Here is a 14,852-nt window from a genome sequence, read left to right on the forward strand (position 1 = left end):
GATGTGTTTTTATTACAGGAGTGTGGTCTACCCTTTTTATCCTCTTATAGGAAATGGGAGGACAAGTGGCAGCATGGGCCCTCCATTTGGAGTGGCTCAAATTTTAATAAAAATGACGGTGTTGCCATTTTAATCAAGACCCCACATGTGGTGGTGAGGGGGAGCACGGTGGTGGTAGGTTGGCGCGCTCTTTTAGCCAATTGTACTTTTATGGGGAGGGATTTTAACATGCTAAATGTGTATGGTTTTAACGATAAACATGACCGGTGCGCACTTTTAGAAGACTTGCAGTCCCACATGCTAGGGAGGGATCCTCTAGTGGTGGGGGGGGATTTTAATTGTGTTTTAAATAGAGCAGACAGGAGAGGGGCGGGAGAGGATTTTAAGGTAGATAGGTCAAGTGTTTTATTGCAAGGGCTGTGCAGGGATTTTAAACTGACTGACTGTTTTAAAACCCTGCATCCAAGAGAGGAGGGCTTCACCTGGACCAGTGGTGACGGCACCAGAGCCTCTCGCATTGACTATCTGTTTACCCGGGACTGCCCCCCAACTGATGCTAGAATAACCCCTGCCTTTTTCTCAGATCACGTAATGCTGACGTGCACCCTTTCACTAACTTCGGGTGTGACTGTGGGAAGAGGGCCCTGGAAATTGAACTGTTCCCTTTTAGAAGATGATAGAGTAGTTAGCCAGTACAGGGAGCAGTTCAGCCAGTGGCAGACGCTACAGGACTTCTTTGACACACGAGCACAATGGTGGGAAATGGTGAAGGGTAGGACGAGGACTTTCTTTAGAGAGATAGGAAAGAAGAAAAGCAAAGAAAAAGATAGACGCATGGTGGGACTGCAAAAGCGACTGGAAAGATATTTTAACCTTGGCCAACAGGGCTTTGATTTTAACTATGAAATTAAAGAAGTAAAAAAGGAAATGGCACTTTTAGCTGAACAGAAAAGTAAGGGGGTTATTTTAAGAAGTAAGGAGAGGGAATTAGAAGAGGGGGAGAAGTGTACAAGGTACTTTTTTAAGAAAATAGTTAGTAAGGGTAGGACAATGACAGGTTTAAAAAATAAAGATGGGTTTTTAAAAACAGACACAGAGGGAATGAAAGAAGTAGTCGAGGATTTTTATGGGGAACTGTTTGGGGAAAAAGTTGTATGTGAGGAAACCATGGGGGACGTTTTAACATACATTGACAAGATTTTACCCAACACAGACGACCTGACAAAAGACTTGACGAGGACAGAAATTGACCAAGGACTGAAACATTTTAAGAGGGGTAAATCACCGGGGGAGGACGGCCTCCCTTTGGAGTTTTATCTGACCTTTTGGGATGTTTTAGCCGATGAACTTCTGACTGTTTTTACTGACTTTGAATACCTCGACAGACTACCTGACAGTTTTAGAGTGGGGATCGTGACTCTTTTATATAAGAAAAACGACAGGACGGACCTGAAGAACTGGAGACCGATAACCCTTTTAAATTTTGATTGTAAACTTTTTACCAAGGTTTTAACACTCAGAATGTCTTCTGTCTTAGGGGAGGTGATCCACCCGGATCAAACCTGTGCCATTCCCGGAAGGAAGATCACGGACAGCCTGATACTGATCCGAGATGCCATCTGTTATGCGAGAGACAGAAACATGCGGCTTGTAGTCCTAAATTTAGATTTTGAAAAAGCCTTTGATCGGGTCTCGCACCAGTACCTCTTTAAGGTACTGCAAAAAATGGGTTTCCCGGACAGGTTTTTAGCTTGGGTGGGACTGCTGTACGGGGATATCACCAGCAAAATCCTTGTAAATGGGCATCTGTCAAAAGCAGTGGGAGTACACTGCGGCGTCCGTCAGGGCTGTCCGTTATCTCCCCTTCTGTTTGTGGCCGGCATTGAACCACTGGCACAGGTCTTGAGAAGGGACCAACGGATCAGTGGGGTGGGTATCCCGGGGAGTGGGGGGATGACCGCCAAGTGCGTTTTTTACATGGACGACGTCAACATTTTATGCACCGACCTTTTATCCGTCGACAGGACCCTGGACAGGACTGACTGGTACGGACGAGCCTCTGGGGCGAGACTGAACAGAGACAAGACAGAGGCCCAATTTTTCGGACCGTGGGCAGACCCAGACTTGACCAGACTACCACTGACTGTGAAAACGACGGACATAAGGGTACTCGGGGTAAAGTTTGACAGGGAGGGAGGAGGGAGAGGTAATTGGAGTGGGATCCTGGGGACAGTAAGACAGAGACTGGGATTTTGGGGACTACGACAGCTGACTTTTGAGGGCAAGGTTTTAATCATTAAAGCAGTGATTTTACCTGTGCTTTTATTAATCAGTTCTGTTTTTATCCCCCCTAGGAGAACTCTTTTAGCCCTGGAGCGGATGCTGTTTTACTTCTTGTGGGGGAGCAAGTGGGAGAGGCTGAGGAGGGAGGTGGTCAAGAGGCCCAGGTCCAAGGGGGGGAAAGGCTTGCCTGACCTCTACTTGTTCCTGGGCAGCCGCTACACAGCGTTACATCTTACTCTTGCCACCTCCCCGGCCACCAATAAGACCCAGGCCCTCGCAAGGTTCTGGCTGGGATCTTACCTCAGGTCTCTGAGGCTGATCCCAGTCGACCTGCGAGCCCCAGTCTCTTTCCTGCTTCCCACACACTACGCCCAGCTCCAGAAGTTTTTAAGACATTTTAAATTGGAAAAAGAAGCAGTCACAGTTTTAACTAAACATCGCTCTCTTCTCTCTCTTGTGCAGGATCGGGAACCAGTGTGTCCAGTGCGCGGGCTTGCTATAGGCGAGCCCACAATGGTTTGGCGTAATGTGGCCCATCCTGCTCTCCTGAATCAGCACCGGGACCTGTCCTGGATGGTCGCCCATGAGATCCTCCCGGTCAGGGCCGTCATGCACTCCCGGGGCATGGCGAGGACATCCGCGTGCCCCCGTACAGGCTGTGGCCAAGAGGAGTCGGTGAGGCCGAAGGCCTATTCCACCAAAGGCCTTCACCAAGCTCTGGCCCACCCTCACGTGTCTGAAGGCAGCACTGTGGTCCTCCCGCAATCTGCTGGTAGCGAAACAGGTCAACACCACCCCCCAGGCAGTGGCCATGGTAGCCACAGAAGCCCTGGGGTGGTACAGAAGGAAGGGGGCCTCGACCCCAGGCGAAGGGTCCCCCACAACACCCAAGGTCCCTGCGGCCACGGCCTGACAGCGCTGCGGCGCCTAGGGCGATGCACCTAGGGGAGGTATCTCCTCTGGGCCCCGAAGGACGGGACGGTGATCGATTCGGAAGAGCAGGAGGAGGCAAGTTTGATAAGGACTCACCCCGCTCCTGTACAAGGGACCGAAGACAGCTTTTTAACAAGTGACTTTTTAAATACATTTTTTATGTCTTAAAAATGTTTTTCTTTTTTAAATCATTTGTACACATTTTAAATGGCTTTTACAGATTTGATGTTTTATACAACGAAAAGTACTTTCATTAATGGTTGTTTTTATTGGTGTAAACAACATGTACTTTTTAACAAATTCAAATGTAATTCAAATGCTGTGTTTTATGCCTCCATGCTGTTTGTTTGTGTATAAATGATGTAAAAATATAAATATGAGCTGTTTTTAAAGGAACTGTGACAATAAAACTTTTCCAAAAGAAAAAAATCTGTTCTTATCAGTTTAATATCTGATACGTCCCCCATCGGGGGACTACATATTAAATGGATTTTTCGAACAGGGAGTCGGAAATGGGGCTTGCTCCGTCCGCTCCACGCATCGACCCGGTATTGCAGTACCTCCGGGAACGGTGCAACACTTTTCTCCCATTGTCAAGGAAAAAGAAATACACCAAGCTATGTAAAACAGCTAGCAGAAGAAGAGAAGGAATGAAAAAAGAAGAATCATCCAAACTGAAACAAGTGCGAAGCCCCCTTCATGGGGGTCCCCCGTTTTCCCGCCATTTTACTTAAAAAAAATAAATAACATTGGCCAGGAGTGTGTGTGTGTGTTTTTGAGCCCCCCCCAAAAAATACAATCACTTCACCAGGATTGTGTGTGTGTGTGTGTGTGTGTGTGTGTGTGTGTGTTTTTGAGCCCCCCCCAAAAAATACAATCACTTCACCAGGATTGTGTGTGTGTGTGTGTGTGTTTTTGAGCCCCCCCCAAAAATACAATCACTTCACCAGGATTGTCTGTCTGTCTGTCTGTCTGTGACTTTTTACCCACAGCCCTCGAAAACTTGGAAGAGTGGGTTCGGGGACCACCCGCGGGGACCCGGCCTAGAGTGCACCGTGTGTGTCTCGGGCCCCGACCTCTGACTTCCATACGACTCTGGTTTCTCTTCATTACGCACAAGCCTTTCGCCTTTTACTAAAGACTTCCGTGGAGAGGAACACTTACGAGTTCAACGTATTTTTGGAAGGGCTTTGCTTCTGGCAGAGCCCGGTATCTTGTTTCAAGAGAAATTGACAGAGATGACGCCGAGACTTTTTGCTCAGGCGTTTGACTTGAAGCCGGCTGACCGACCTGCGTATTTTTTCCACTCAAAGTAGTCGCTCGGGCAATTGAGTTCAAGCCCGACGATGACTGGTGTATTTGCCGGGCATTGAACTAATAGTCGCACTAGGATTAAAGAGCTAGTGACCTAACGATGCATTAGCGACTTTAAAAAAAAAACACACCCGCCTGTCACCAGGGAAGCGTTGGGTGAGGAGGAGCCAACTTTTGCCAAACCGATGAGGTCTGCCGAGGCCCCCGGGGGCCCGGCGGGTGCAGGGGTCAATTTGTGGGTTATCGCTTCTCGGCCTTTTGGCTCAGATCAAGTGTAGTTACCTTGTCAGTGCTGCACTTGATCAGAGAAGCGATCGTAGGCCGGAGGGCGCCCGGGAAATTGTGTTATTTATTTTTGTCAAATCATTATTTATTGTCATTATTGTTGTTTTTTTTGTCTCACCCTTGTTTATTCTTTGTCCTGGGTTAGGTGGTGGTTTTGGTGGTGGACTACAGGTGCACCAGCACCTGTAGGGTGAGTTTAAAGGCCCTCTGGTCTTTTTTCCTTAGTTATTTAATTTATTTGTGTTTTTCCCCTGCTTGTCCTGTTTTGCATCTCTCCTCCCCTGTGTATCCTATAGTCCCCTCCTTAGCTCCTCCCATTGTCTTCAGTTGTGTGTTGTCTGCTAGCTGGGGTGGCTTTCTGGCTTGTCGGCCTGCTAGCTTTAGCTTGGCCTGCTAGCCTCCCGGCCCCTTAGGCGTGGCAGGCATTGTTTGACTGTTTTTTTTTTTCTTTACCCCCATCCCCTTTGTATCCTTAGTTTTTTTCTGTTTCTTGTTATTTGTGTTGCCAACTGAGGGACCTTTTGCTGGCTAGCCTGCTAGCTGGTTAGCATAGCCTGGCCTGCTGGTGAGGCCTGCTAGCCTTCGTGTCCCTCAAGTTTGGGCAGGTGTTTGTTAGTCAGTGTGTCCTTTTTTCTCCCTTACCCCCCTTGTTCCCCTTTTACTTTAATTAATTTGTTTTGTTAGTCTTGTGCATTGTTAGTCTTACCCCCTAGTTTGTCTTCCCTTTTGGTTGGTGTGCCGTGTTTGTTTTTGTTGTAAGGCCTCTTGGCTGGTGGGCCTGCCAGCTGGTAGGCTTAGCCTGGCCTGCTGGCGGGGCCTGCTAGCTTTCTAGCCTTAGTTTGGTTGTGTGGTTTATTTTTTGTCTCTCCCTTTTGTGCCTCCCCCTCTTGTGGAAAATATAAAACAAAAAATTCCCCTCCTAGTGTTCCTTCCCATTGTTAATAAGATTAGTTTGGTGCTGTGCTAGATAGGTTGTTGTGTGTCCCGTGGTGCTGGTAGGCCCGGTTAGCTTAGTCTGGCCGAGCCCGCCAGCTTTCTCGGGTGTCTTACACCCCTTTCCTTCTTCCCAACCCCCACTCCCAACCCCCTCCCCCCCCCCCTTTCCTTTCCCTCCCTTTTTTCCCTTCCCCTCCCCCCCTTTTTTACCGGTGTTGGGCTGTAAAGTGAGTGGGCCTCCATCATGTCAGCAGCACAGGTTGGCATGAGGAGGCACCATGCAGTGCGCCTCCTCTTAAAGGAGAAGGGAGGGAAAATAATGGAGTAATCCCGATTGGATTTCTCCAGAAAATTCCTCCAGAAAGAGCTCGGTTTCCATCCCGCGCAGGTAAACTGCATCTTAGCCCTTCCCTATGGGAAGGGCTTCGATGTCAGTTTTGCCAACGCCAGCTTCCTGCGGGAGTTCTGGGGGCAACTCCAGAACTCCCTGAACATCCAGGGGTCCCTCACAGCCATGTTTGAGGTGACCAAGCTGACGGATAATAGCATTAAAACCGTTATTATCCGTATGTACAATGAAACCGTACAGCCGGAGGACGTTGCAGTATGGCTGGGCAGGTACTGCAACGTGAAGGGGCCCTTGGTCCAGGTGAAGGATCCCGATGGGATCTGGACAGGGGCCTGGAGGGTGACTGTCCAGCAGAGGGAGGACCCTGGGGGCTATGGTGGGTTGAAAGCCATCCCATCCACCATAGTCCTCGGAGAGAATAGAGGCCATGTTCACTACCAGGACCAGCCCAAGCTGTGCCGTAAGTGTGGTGAACATGGCCACCTGGCAGAGGCCTGTAAAAAGGTCGTCTGCATGAAGTGCCGGGAGGTGGGCCACCGCTATGAGGAGTGCACGAACGGAAGGTCGTGCAACCTCTGTGGCGAGCGGTCCCACCTCATCCGCGGCTGCCCCTTCTCCTGGGCCAATAAGGTCAGGGCCGAAAGGAGGGAGAGGGAGACGGCGGCCGCGGACCGGACTTCTGAGCACCAAGGGGAGGGAACGGCAGTTGCCGAGGAGGTGGTGGTGGAGCCGGTGGTGGTAGAGAATGTAGTGGTGGAGCTGGTGGTAGTGGAGGGCGCGGAAGGTGCAGTGGTGGAAAAAGTGGGAGGAGAGGACAACCCCCCCCCCCCCCCCCCAATCCCCCTGCCCCAGATTAATGTGACCCCTGAAGGAGAAAGGGCCGAGAAAGACGGCCCCGGAGAGATCTTGAGTGAGAACTCCCCAAGTGGGTCAGACAGTATGGAGACTGTGTCGGAAAGAGATATGGGAGAGGGGGTGGAGATTCTGGAGGAACACCTCCCCCCACGAAAAAGAAATGCGGAGGAGCTCTCCGACCCCGAACAAGGCGATGAGAAAAAGGGCAAGGTGGAATGGGAGAGCTCCCAGGGGGAGGAAGAACCCAGAACCTTCCCCCCCAACACAATCTCCTTTTTAAGTCCGGTTTTAACCTCCTCTCCCTGCCATCCCCCGTTACCCCGGCGGGAGAGAGAGGAAGTACCAGAAAAATAACCTCCTTTCAACTGTTTAAATGCCTTTTCATTTAGCATTGTTTTTACTCACCCTTTTATGGCTTTTAACATCACCACTATAAATGTGAGAAGTATAAAAACAGAAATAAGAGCACAGTCGGTTTTATCCTTTTTAGAAAGGTTTAATTCAGATGTGTTTTTATTACAGGAGTGTGGTCTACCCTTTTTATCCTCTTATAGGAAATGGGAGGACAAGTGGCAGCATGGGCCCTCCATTTGGAGTGGCTCAAATTTTAATAAAAATGACGGTGTTGCCATTTTAATCAAGACCCCACATGTGGTGGTGAGGGGGAGCACGGTGGTGGTAGGTTGGCGCGCTCTTTTAGCCAATTGTACTTTTATGGGGAGGGATTTTAACATGCTAAATGTGTATGGTTTTAACGATAAACATGACCGGTGCGCACTTTTAGAAGACTTGCAGTCCCACATGCTAGGGAGGGATCCTCTAGTGGTGGGGGGGGATTTTAATTGTGTTTTAAATAGAGCAGACAGGAGAGGGGCGGGAGAGGATTTTAAGGTAGATAGGTCAAGTGTTTTATTGCAAGGGCTGTGCAGGGATTTTAAACTGACTGACTGTTTTAAAACCCTGCATCCAAGAGAGGAGGGCTTCACCTGGACCAGTGGTGACGGCACCAGAGCCTCTCGCATTGACTATCTGTTTACCCGGGACTGCCCCCCAACTGATGCTAGAATAACCCCTGCCTTTTTCTCAGATCACGTAATGCTGACGTGCACCCTTTCACTAACTTCGGGTGTGACTGTGGGAAGAGGGCCCTGGAAATTGAACTGTTCCCTTTTAGAAGATGATAGAGTAGTTAGCCAGTACAGGGAGCAGTTCAGCCAGTGGCAGACGCTACAAGACTTCTTTGACACACGAGCACAATGGTGGGAAATGGTGAAGGGTAGGACGAGGACTTTCTTTAGAGAGATAGGAAAGAAGAAAAGCAAAGAAAAAGATAGACGCATGGTGGGACTGCAAAAGCGACTGGAAAGATATTTTAACCTTGGCCAACAGGGCTTTGATTTTAACTATGAAATTAAAGAAGTAAAAAAGGAAATGGCACTTTTAGCTGAACAGAAAAGTAAGGGGGTTATTTTAAGAAGTAAGGAGAGGGAATTAGAAGAGGGGGAGAAGTGTACAAGGTACTTTTTTAAGAAAATAGTTAGTAAGGGTAGGACAATGACAGGTTTAAAAAATAAAGATGGGTTTTTAAAAACAGACACAGAGGGAATGAAAGAAGTAGTCGAGGATTTTTATGGGGAACTGTTTGGGGAAAAAGTTGTATGTGAGGAAACCATGGGGGACGTTTTAACATACATTGACAAGATTTTACCCAACACAGACGACCTGACAAAAGACTTGACGAGGACAGAAATTGACCAAGGACTGAAACATTTTAAGAGGGGTAAATCACCGGGGGAGGACGGCCTCCCTTTGGAGTTTTATCTGACCTTTTGGGATGTTTTAGCCGATGAACTTCTGACTGTTTTTACTGACTTTGAATACCTCGACAGACTACCTGACAGTTTTAGAGTGGGGATCGTGACTCTTTTATATAAGAAAAACGACAGGACGGACCTGAAGAACTGGAGACCGATAACCCTTTTAAATTTTGATTGTAAACTTTTTACCAAGGTTTTAACACTCAGAATGTCTTCTGTCTTAGGGGAGGTGATCCACCCGGATCAAACCTGTGCCATTCCCGGAAGGAAGATCACGGACAGCCTGATACTGATCCGAGATGCCATCTGTTATGCGAGAGACAGAAACATGCGGCTTGTAGTCCTAAATTTAGATTTTGAAAAAGCCTTTGATCGGGTCTCGCACCAGTACCTCTTTAAGGTACTGCAAAAAATGGGTTTCCCGGACAGGTTTTTAGCTTGGGTGGGACTGCTGTACGGGGATATCACCAGCAAAATCCTTGTAAATGGGCATCTGTCAAAAGCAGTGGGAGTACACTGCGGCGTCCGTCAGGGCTGTCCGTTATCTCCCCTTCTGTTTGTGGCCGGCATTGAACCACTGGCACAGGTCTTGAGAAGGGACCAACGGATCAGTGGGGTGGGTATCCCGGGGAGTGGGGGGATGACCGCCAAGTGCGTTTTTTACATGGACGACGTCAACATTTTATGCACCGACCTTTTATCCGTCGACAGGACCCTGGACAGGACTGACTGGTACGGACGAGCCTCTGGGGCGAGACTGAACAGAGACAAGACAGAGGCCCAATTTTTCGGACCGTGGGCAGACCCAGACTTGACCAGACTACCACTGACTGTGAAAACGACGGACATAAGGGTACTCGGGGTAAAGTTTGACAGGGAGGGAGGAGGGAGAGGTAATTGGAGTGGGATCCTGGGGACAGTAAGACAGAGACTGGGATTTTGGGGACTACGACAGCTGACTTTTGAGGGCAAGGTTTTAATCATTAAAGCAGTGATTTTACCTGTGCTTTTATTAATCAGTTCTGTTTTTATCCCCCCTAGGAGAACTCTTTTAGCCCTGGAGCGGATGCTGTTTTACTTCTTGTGGGGGAGCAAGTGGGAGAGGCTGAGGAGGGAGGTGGTCAAGAGGCCCAGGTCCAAGGGGGGGAAAGGCTTGCCTGACCTCTACTTGTTCCTGGGCAGCCGCTACACAGCGTTACATCTTACTCTTGCCACCTCCCCGGCCACCAATAAGACCCAGGCCCTCGCAAGGTTCTGGCTGGGATCTTACCTCAGGTCTCTGAGGCTGATCCCAGTCGACCTGCGAGCCCCAGTCTCTTTCCTGCTTCCCACACACTACGCCCAGCTCCAGAAGTTTTTAAGACATTTTAAATTGGAAAAAGAAGCAGTCACAGTTTTAACTAAACATCGCTCTCTTCTCTCTCTTGTGCAGGATCGGGAACCAGTGTGTCCAGTGCGCGGGCTTGCTATAGGCGAGCCCACAATGGTTTGGCGTAATGTGGCCCATCCTGCTCTCCTGAATCAGCACCGGGACCTGTCCTGGATGGTCGCCCATGAGATCCTCCCGGTCAGGGCCGTCATGCACTCCCGGGGCATGGCGAGGACATCCGCGTGCCCCCGTACAGGCTGTGGCCAAGAGGAGTCGGTGAGGCCGAAGGCCTATTCCACCAAAGGCCTTCACCAAGCTCTGGCCCACCCTCACGTGTCTGAAGGCAGCACTGTGGTCCTCCCGCAATCTGCTGGTAGCGAAACAGGTCAACACCACCCCCCAGGCAGTGGCCATGGTAGCCACAGAAGCCCTGGGGTGGTACAGAAGGAAGGGGGCCTCGACCCCAGGCGAAGGGTCCCCCACAACACCCAAGGTCCCTGCGGCCACGGCCTGACAGCGCTGCGGCGCCTAGGGCGATGCACCTAGGGGAGGTATCTCCTCTGGGCCCCGAAGGACGGGACGGTGATCGATTCGGAAGAGCAGGAGGAGGCAAGTTTGATAAGGACTCACCCCGCTCCTGTACAAGGGACCGAAGACAGCTTTTTAACAAGTGACTTTTTAAATACATTTTTTATGTCTTAAAAATGTTTTTCTTTTTTAAATCATTTGTACACATTTTAAATGGCTTTTACAGATTTGATGTTTTATACAACGAAAAGTACTTTCATTAATGGTTGTTTTTATTGGTGTAAACAACATGTACTTTTTAACAAATTCAAATGTAATTCAAATGCTGTGTTTTATGCCTCCATGCTGTTTGTTTGTGTATAAATGATGTAAAAATATAAATATGAGCTGTTTTTAAAGGAACTGTGACAATAAAACTTTTCCAAAAGAAAAAAAATCTGTTCTTATCAGTTTAATATCTGATACGTCCCCCATCGGGGGACTACATATTAAATGGATTTTTCGAACAGGGAGTCGGAAATGGGGCTTGCTCCGTCCGCTCCACGCATCGACCCGGTATTGCAGTACCTCCGGGAACGGTGCAACACTTTTCTCCCATTGTCAAGGAAAAAGAAATACACCAAGCTATGTAAAACAGCTAGCAGAAGAAGAGAAGGAATGAAAAAAGAAGAATCATCCAAACTGAAACAAGTGCGATGCCCCCTTCATGGGGGTCCCCCGTTTTCCCGCCATTTTACTTAAAAAAAAAAAAAAAACATTGGCCAGGAGTGTGTGTGTGTGTGTGTGTTTTTGAGCCCCCACCAAAAAATACAATCACTTCACCAGGATTGTGTGTGTGTGTGTGTGTGTGTGTGTGTTTTTGAGCCCCCCCCAAAAAAATACAATCACTTCACCAGGATTGTGTGTGTGTGTGTGTTTTTGAGCCCCCCCCCAAAATACAATCACTTCACCAGGATTGTCTATCTGTCTGTCTGTCTGTCTGTCTGTCTGTCTGTCTGTGACTTTTTACCCACAGCCCTCGAAAACTTGGAAGAGTGGGTTCGGGGACCACCCGCGGGGACCCGGCCTAGAGTGCACCGTGTGTGTCTCGGGCCCCGACCTCTGACTTCCATACGACTCTGGTTTCTCTTCATTACGCACAAGCCTTTCGCCTTTTACTAAAGACTTCCGTGGAGAGGAACACTTACGAGTTCAACGTATTTTTGGAAGGGCTTTGCTTCTGGCAGAGCCCGGTATCTTGTTTTAAGAGAAATTGACAGAGATGACGCCGAGACTTTTTGCTCAGGCGTTTGACTTGAAGCCGGCTGACCGACCTGCGTATTTTTTCCACTCAAAGTAGTCGCTCGGGCAATTGAGTTCAAGCCCGACGATGACTGGTGTATTTGCCGGGCATTGAACTAATAGTCGCACTAGGATTAAAGAGCTAGTGACCTAACGATGCATTAGCGACTTTAAAAAAAAAACACACCCGCCTGTCACCAGGGAAGCGTTGGGTGAGGAGGAGCCAACTTTTGCCAAACCGATGAGGTCTGCCGAGGCCCCCGGGGGCCCGGCGGGTGCAGGGGTCAATTTGTGGGTTATCGCTTGTCGGCCTTTTGGCTAAGTTCAAGTTTGGTACTGCGGTGCCGTAACCCCTTAGTCAAAAGCCGAAGGCTGGTGGGCGGTAAGTTTTGTTTGGAAACTTTTCCAACAAATTCTTTTGAGCGCGCCATTGTCGAGGAGGAGATGGCGCGCAATCCAGCCAGCAGGTCAGTCCCAGGGATGGGACTGGCAAATACGATTCGGTTTGCGTGGAGGAATAAGGAGCAGGAGCCAGCCGGGAGAGAAACCTTCGGAAGGACTGTACTGATGGGAGCATTGAAGCTGGCCGTGAAAGACGTTTTCTGCCTCCAGGGGAACCCGATGGAGGGAGCTTTTGACGTGACCTTCTACACTGAGCTAAGACACGACGAGGTTTTGAAAAAAGTGAAAGAGTTGGGAGGAGATCATCCGATGTGCCATTACGAAGTATCAAGCCTGGCAAGGAACAACTTCAGGGTGGTGACTGTTAACCTCTACAACCCGCATGTCAAGGACGAAGAGGTGAGGGCCTTTCTGGGGAGATATATGGACAGTGTATCCTCAGCAAGGCTCTTCAGGGACTCCCTGGGCTTCTGGAATGGGAGGAGAGGATTCCAGGCCTTGCTCAGGGAGGACCCTAAGGGTTTGGGAGGCTACCTCCATCCCCCTGCAATGTTCTCCCTGGGGGCTGACAGGGGGACGTTATTTTATGCCCGTCAGCCTCCATTCTGCAGGCGTTGTATGGCCTACGGTCATACCGTGGCCTCGTGCAGCACTAGGAAGTGCAGATTCTGCGGATCAGCTGAGCATGAGGCCAAGGACTGTGACGAGCCTAAGGCTTGCCACGGGTGTGGCTCGTCGGCACACCTGTGGCGGGATTGCCCGGCTCGTCATAGGTCATACGCGTCTGCAGCTGGAGGGAGAGCAGGGGATGGGGGTAGAGAGGACAAGGACGACGGAGCGGGCCAGGATGGAGAGACAGCACGGGAGGAGAAGGTGGCCCCTAGAGAAGAGGGGCAAAGGAGCGAGAAGGCCGGAGCAGATGGGGAGGAAGGTCACAAAGAGGAAGTAGGCCAGAGAGTGGAGAGGCAGGAGACGAAGACAACGGTGAGAGAGGAGGTGGAGAAGGACACGGAGACAGGCCCAGACGGGGATTTGGAGGGGGGGGTGGAGGGAAGGAGTGGGGAGACAGTGATATGTCAAGTGCCCTGGTGGAGGAGATGAGGGGCATGGTGGAGAAGCTGGGGGGGAGGGGGGCGATGTCTCCCCTTTGCCACCCACACCGAAGAAGAAAGGGAAGAGGCGTGCCATGGAAGACAAGAAGGAGAGCACTGGGGGGGGGAAGGGGAGGCCAAGAGAGCAATGGGAAAAAAAGGAGGGAAGGAGGGGGAAACCTCAGCTTCCTCATTGGATTTCACTGTCACTGGACCGCTGGGGGAACTGGATCTCCCGGGAGGGGCTCAGGAGCTGCGGACTGGGGTGCTGTGGTCCCTTTTTGGTGATGAAGGGTCCCCTTTTTTCTGCCCAGCCAGCGGGGAGGCAGGGGAAATGGAGGATTTGGGTGGCCAACACCATTCCTGCATCCTGGATTGGGGAGATGGAGGAAGACGGGGGGGCGTCAGGAAAGGAGAGGACGTCCCCGCTGGATGAGATGGAGCAGGGGAGCATCGGGTGAGCCTCCTTTTTATTTTTGTGTGTTTTGGGGGTGAGGGTTTCTTTGTTTTATTTATAAATAAATCTTTCTGTTACTTTTCTTAGTTTAAATGTAAGGGGATTAAGGGATTTTGTTAAGAGGAGGGCGGTTTTTAGTTATTTAGAGGGTGTGGGGTTTGATTTCTGTTTTTTACAGGAGGTTCACCTGAGGGATGGAGGGGATGTAAATAGATTTAGGAGGGAGTGGGATAAGGGAGATTCGTATTGGGGTATAGGAGGGGTGCACTCAACAGGGGTAGGAATTTTGTGTGGGAATAGGGAAATTAAAATTGAGAGCACTTTTGTCATAATGCAGGGGAGGGTTTTAGGGATAGATGTAACATTTAGGGAGGGTAGATATAGGTTAATTGGGGTGTATGGGCCACAGGTGGCGGCAGACAGGAGGGAGATGGTGGACTGTCTGGCGCCCCTGTGTGTCACAAATAGGCACTTGGTGATAGGAGGGGATTTCAACATAGATTTAGGGTTAGTGGGTGATAGTAGTGCAGGCGCCATCACCGGGCTAATGGCTTGCCATGGTCTGGTTGATGGAGGCCTGCACTCTACTCCGACAATGGCTGGTCCCACATGGCGCAACTCCCGGGGGGTTGCGCGGAGGCTCGACTATATTTTTCTATCTAGGTCTTTGGGTCAGTTGTCTGGGCGGCTGCTGCCTGTGTTCTTCTCAGATCACGACGGGGTGCTCCTGCAGGTGGGGTCGCCAGTCTGCCTCTTCGGTAGGGGGTACTGGAAGTTAGATCGGGATGTGCTGGAGGAGCAAGCTTTCGTCGACGCCTTTTTTGGTTTCTTTCGGGGGCTTGAAGGCCTCCGGTCCATGTGCGAGGGGGTGTTAGAGTGGTGGGATTTAGTTAAGGTAAGGATTAAGGCCTTTATAATAGGATATTGCAAGAGGGAAAAAAGGGAGGAAAGG

At 49.9% G+C, this 14,852-nt stretch overlaps 2 non-coding genes and 2 pseudogenes across 2 annotated transcripts; all 4 read left to right on the forward strand.

Annotated features, from left to right (window-relative positions):
- The first annotated feature begins 3,622 nt into the window (after positions 1-3,622).
- On the forward strand, positions 3,623-3,798 carry LOC123736306 (uncharacterized; annotated as a pseudogene).
- A 508-nt stretch (positions 3,799-4,306) lies between these two features.
- LOC123730641 (U5 spliceosomal RNA) lies at positions 4,307-4,423 on the forward strand. Its single transcript, XR_006762076.1, has one exon. It is a non-coding gene; the product is annotated as a U5 spliceosomal RNA (small nuclear RNA).
- Positions 4,424-11,081: 6,658 nt separating this feature from the next.
- On the forward strand, positions 11,082-11,258 carry LOC123736303 (uncharacterized; annotated as a pseudogene).
- A 524-nt stretch (positions 11,259-11,782) lies between these two features.
- LOC123736317 (U5 spliceosomal RNA) lies at positions 11,783-11,899 on the forward strand. Its single transcript, XR_006766053.1, has one exon. It is a non-coding gene; the product is annotated as a U5 spliceosomal RNA (small nuclear RNA).
- Positions 11,900-14,852: the final 2,953 nt, after the last annotated feature.

Source organism: Salmo salar, chromosome 25, assembly GCF_965601325.2.
Source record: "Salmo salar chromosome 25, fSalSal1, whole genome shotgun sequence".
Classification (NCBI taxonomy): Eukaryota; Metazoa; Chordata; class Actinopteri; order Salmoniformes; family Salmonidae; genus Salmo; species Salmo salar.